The 5,185-nt window shown below is 42.5% G+C and overlaps 1 pseudogene; it reads right to left on the bottom strand.

The window, feature by feature from the left end:
- Window positions 1-3,682: 3,682 nt before the first annotated feature.
- LOC102117145 (replication protein A 14 kDa subunit-like) lies at window positions 3,683-4,966 on the bottom strand (annotated as a pseudogene).
- Window positions 4,967-5,185: the final 219 nt, after the last annotated feature.

The following is a 5,185-nucleotide window of genomic DNA, read 5'->3' as shown; positions in this document are numbered from 1 at the left end:
TTAATTCTGTACTCTTGGCTTTTTCTAACATATTTAGGGGCCAGGAGCCCTCCAAAGGTTTGCTGAAAAAAAATCAACTCACAAAAGACAGATTGGTTGAAAAGAAAGCATATAGATTTGTTTGGTATATATATGTGAGAATTTTCAGAGTAAAGACCCAAGATACAGGGAAAATTGTTCATTTTTATGCTTAGGTTCAACAAAGTATGAACAGCCACGTAAAAAACTAAAGATGTAATTGAATGCTAGTAGACAGTGTGGGGAAAGGAGCAAGGCCTGTCTGTCTAGATTCTTCTTCACCTCCCTGAGTATGCATCTCCTTCCTTCTGGGTATAGGGGTCTTATAACCTATAGTCCAGCAAGGAAGTTCAGAGAATTTCTTCATGGCCAGAGAAAAGTGGAGAAAAATTAGAGGAATATTTTTAAGTTTTATGGCTGGATTTGAGAAAAAGGGGCTCTGGTTTCTGGGACTCACCTTGGGGAAGAGAGATTCTAGTTTTTATAGCCAGCCTAAAGGGAAAATGGCACTGAGAAACAGGAGGGCAGGAGAAGGCCAAACAGAAACTTTTACTTCTGAGGCTGCTCCTTTGGTTATGTGAAAGGAAGATACCATGGCCCCACACAATCATTAAGGCAAACTCAAGCTGGAAACTGCTTAGGGCAAACCTGCCTCCCATTCTATTCAAAGTCATCCCTCTGCTCACTGACATAGATGCGTATCTGACTACCTCTTTTGGAAAGGCTAATCAGAAACTCAAAAGAATGCAACCATTTGTGTCTCACCAGTCTGTGACCTGGAAGCTCCCCCACAACTTCCAGTCTTCCTGCCTTTGCTTCAAGTTGCCTTTCCAGGCAACTTCTTACTTCTTACTTATGTTGATTGATGTCTCATGTCTCCCTAAAAATGTATAAAACCAAGCTGTGCCCCGACCACCTTGGGCACATGTCAGGACTTCCTGAGGCTGCGTCATGGGCAGGTCCTCAACCTTGGCAAAATAAACTTTCTAAATTAACTGAGACCTGTCTCAGATTTTCTGGGTTCATAGTTATCACTCTGGGGTATTGTTTTCTGAACCCCAAGGTATGTCTAAAGTGGTCAACATAACCAGACAACTTCCCATGCTGTAGCTAAGAGTCACATATGTCCCTCCTCAAGGCCTCTATAATATGGTGGTCACTCAATCCAGGACACACTCTTTCTGTGTGTCTGATTAATTTATCTTTTTAGCAAGTCTGACATTCAGGTTATCCAAATGGGCTTCCCATAAGGAAAAACTGTAGCAGGACGAGCTGCAGACAAACCTCCTCAGACACCAAGTTAAAGAAGGAAGTGGTTTATTCGGCTGGGAGGATCGGCAAGACTCCTGTCTCAAGAGCCAAGCTCCCCGAGTGAGCAATTCCTGTCCCTTTTAAGGGCTCACAACTCTAAGGGAGTCCTTGTGAGAGGGTTGCAATCGATTTGAGCAAGCAGAGGGTACGTGTCTGGGGGTGCTGCATGCACTGGTAATCAGAACGAAACAGAACAGGACAGGGATTTTTACAATGCCTTTCCATACAATGTCTGGAATCTATAGATAACATAACCGGTTAGGTCAGTGGTCCATCTTCAACTACCAGGCTTAGGTCAGGCAGCCCCAGGCCTGGTTTTGGGTCTGGTTCCTTGGTTTCAGGTCTGGTTCCCAGGCACCGGGCTACCTGCCTTTAATTTTGCTTCTCTTTCTTTTTCGGAGTATAAAACAATATAAAACGATATGAGAGGGTCTGTCTCTCTTCTCTCAAAACAATCACTGTAGAAGAGTTTTTTTCCTCCTTTTTAGCAACTAGCCTAAGAAACAAAAATTTTAAGATAATTCCTATGTTGTTTTTATTAGGTTTTTAAAAAATTACTTTTAAAAACCAAACATTAAAAGAGTTAAGGTTTTTACATCCATATAACTTTCTATACAGCTTTTAAAGTCTTTTGGCCAGCATGGTGGCTCACGCCTGTAATCCCAGCACTTTGGGAGGTCAAGATGTGTGGATCACTTGGGGCCAGGAGTTTGAGACCAGCCTGGGGAACATAGTGAAACCCTATCTCTACTAAAAATACAAAAATAAGCCGGGCATGGTGGCTTGCACCTGTAAACCCACCTACTCAGGAGGTTGAGGCAGAAGGATCCCTTGAACCAGGGAGACAGATGTTGCAGTGAGCCAATATCAGGCCACTGCACTCCAGCCTGGGCAACAGAGTAAGACTGTCTCAAAAATAATAACAATAAAAATCAAGTCTTTTTATTATCACTCTGGTTAAGTGAATAACTATTATTTTATAATGACCCGCGGTTCTGTTTCAATAAAATGTTTTGAGTCTTTTAACATTTTTTGGCAAACAGTCTCAAAAGTCAAATCCTAACTTAAGCCTCTGACTTAGATTTATTGCTGGAGGCTTATCAGAACTATAAAAATTAATCACCCCAAGGTTATAGAATCTTTCTATAGCTTCCAATTAAGATAAACTTTAGTATCATCACCTCCAGCCTGATGGTTAGACATCAGTTGAGAGACTCCCTCCATTCCCATTAAATAGGGTCTTTATCAAATATGTTAACTAGCTCTTGTTCTGTTAAGTTGAAGGGGATTGACTCCTGGGTACTCCTATCTCATCTCAAAGGAGCACTGACTCCTAGTAAATCTTAAATGTCAATACTGTTATCTGGCAGCAAACTTAAGTTAACCAAAACCTCATCCTCAGAACTGAGAGATGATAACATTCAAAATACACTGCTTTCATGCTACACTTGTTAAATCAAGTTTAGCCTAAAACTGCCTCCTTACGTATTTTAAGTTTGGCCTAAAGGTTTCTCCGTATATTGTGAACAAATGGAGGTATAGACTGTAGCCTGTACTTGTGCCAATCACCGAGCTTTGGCCAACCAGATGTAGCCAGCTGTTCAAATAAGGCAAATGCCAACCTGTAACCAACCCAGATTTTTCTCTACCTCATTTGTATTTTCTGTGCATCACCTTCCTTTTTCTGTCCACAAATCTTCTTCCACCACTTGACTGTGCTGGAGTCTCAGAGCCCATCCTGGCTCATGAGGTTGCCTGATTCGTGAATCATTCATTGCTCAATTAAACTTTTAAATTTAATTTGGCTAAAAATTTTTTTTAATCACACTGGACAAGACCTATATTCAAAAGCATAAATACTAATTTAATAATTTTTCCTCAGCCAGGTGCAGTGGCTCACGCCTGTAATCCCAACACTTTGGGAGGCCAAGGCAGGCGGATCATGAGGTCAGGAGATCAAGACCATCCTGGCCAACATGTGAAATGCCGTCTCTACTAAAAATACAAAAATTAACCAGGTGTGGTGGCACGTGCCTGTAATCCTATCTACTCAGGTGGCTGAGGCAGGACAATCACTTGAACCTGGGAGGCAGAGATTGCAGTGAGCCGAGATTGCGCCACTGCACTCCAGCCTGGCAACAGTCCTCTATCCAAATTAAAATCATTGTTCTGTGCCTTAATACTACACAATTTAAATGTTTACTTCTTATTTGTCAGTTTCCCTTTCCTGTCATTGTCAGAGCCAGGCAGGGTTTATGTCCTTTTGTTTTGTTTTCCACAGTTGAAAAAACAGACAAACAAAAACCCCTTTTTCTTTTCTTTTCTTTCTTTTTTTTTTTTTTTTTTTTTACCATTTCGGTTTTTATTAATAAAATAGAAACCTAAACTCAGACAACTGCTTTATTCTTGCATCTAATCTGACCATATATTGGAGTAGCAATTCTTTTTAAAAGGGCTTAGGTGAGAACCGTCAATATATCAGTTTCATCAAAAACTCTAGGTTGGAATGCCTTAAAAAGAGCAAATTAAATATCAGAAAGCACAGAAATCTCTCCCTCAAACAAGAGGGGCTTCGTTTAATAGTCTTTAATATAGCTCATTTGCAATCACATGAAACTCCATCAAGATCAATCATGTTGCACAATCCCTAAAGGATAAAACTGAGGAAACTCATGAATAATTTTCACCGCTTCATTGTAAAGTCCAAGATCAAAAGGATGGTTATCTTCTTTTTTTTTTTTTTTTTTTGTTGAGACGGAGTCTCGCTCTGTCGCCCGGGCTGGAGTGCAGTGGCCGGATCTCAGCTCACTGCAAGCTCCGCCTCCCGGGTTTACGCCATTCTCCTGCCTCAGCCTCCCGTGTAGCTGGGACTACAGGCGCCCGCCACCTCGCCCGGCTAATTTTTTGTATTTTTAGTAGAGGCGGGGTTTCACCGTGTTAGCCAGGATGGTCTTGATCTCCTGACCTCGTGATCCGCCCGTCTCGGCCTCCCAAAGTGCTAGGATTACAGGCTTGAGCCACCGCGCCCGGCCGGTTATCTTCTTTAAACTGGACATAAGATGTACATGTGATGGTGGCCTTGGCAGTCACTCTTCCAACCACTTCCATAATTCCGGAGATTTCTTCATCAAAGGGTTCCATCAATTCAATGGTTCCATTTTTTTCCTTCTCCATCTGAAAGAATAAAAATTTTTCCGGCCGGGCGCGGTGGCTCAAGCCTGTAATCCTAGCACTTTGGGAGGCCGAGACGGGCGGATCACGAGGTCAGGAGTTCGAGACCATCCTGGCTAACACGGTGAAACCCCGTCTCTACTAAAAAATACAAAAAACTAGCCGGGCGAGGTGGCGGGCGCCTGTAGTCCCGGCTACTCGGGAGGCTGAGGCAGGAGAATGGCGTAAAAACCCGGGAGGCAGAGCTTGCAGTGAGCTGAGATCCGGCCACTGCACTCCAGCCTGGGCGACACAGCGAGACTCCGTCTCAAAAAAAAAAAAAAAAAAAAAAAAAAAAAAAAAAAAAAATTTTTCCAGTGGGATGAATCTTTTCCAGCCTCCCTATGAAGCAGACAGGTTTGTCGATGAACTGAGCTAGCATTCCGGCGTTGATACGCAACCTGGGCAACTCCATCGTGTTCACCATGATTATGGTCCAACGCTGCGGCAGGCGGGAAACCCACGAAAAACCCCTTTTTCTTTTTGAGCTATTTATAGCATACAAAATTGGGTAAAGCAACAAATACTCCCTTTCTCTGTACTTGAAAGCTCCAAAATTTAAAACTTATTTAGAATCCCACAGGGCTGAATCTCCTTTCATTGCTAATGTCCCACTGCTAAAACTTACCTCTAGGGGAAATACAAG

This window comes from Macaca fascicularis, chromosome 12 (assembly GCF_037993035.2).
Source record: "Macaca fascicularis isolate 582-1 chromosome 12, T2T-MFA8v1.1".
NCBI lineage: Eukaryota > Metazoa > Chordata > Mammalia > Primates > Cercopithecidae > Macaca > Macaca fascicularis.
Note: the sequence above shows the minus strand (reverse complement) of the source record. Positions and strands in the feature narration are given on the sequence as shown.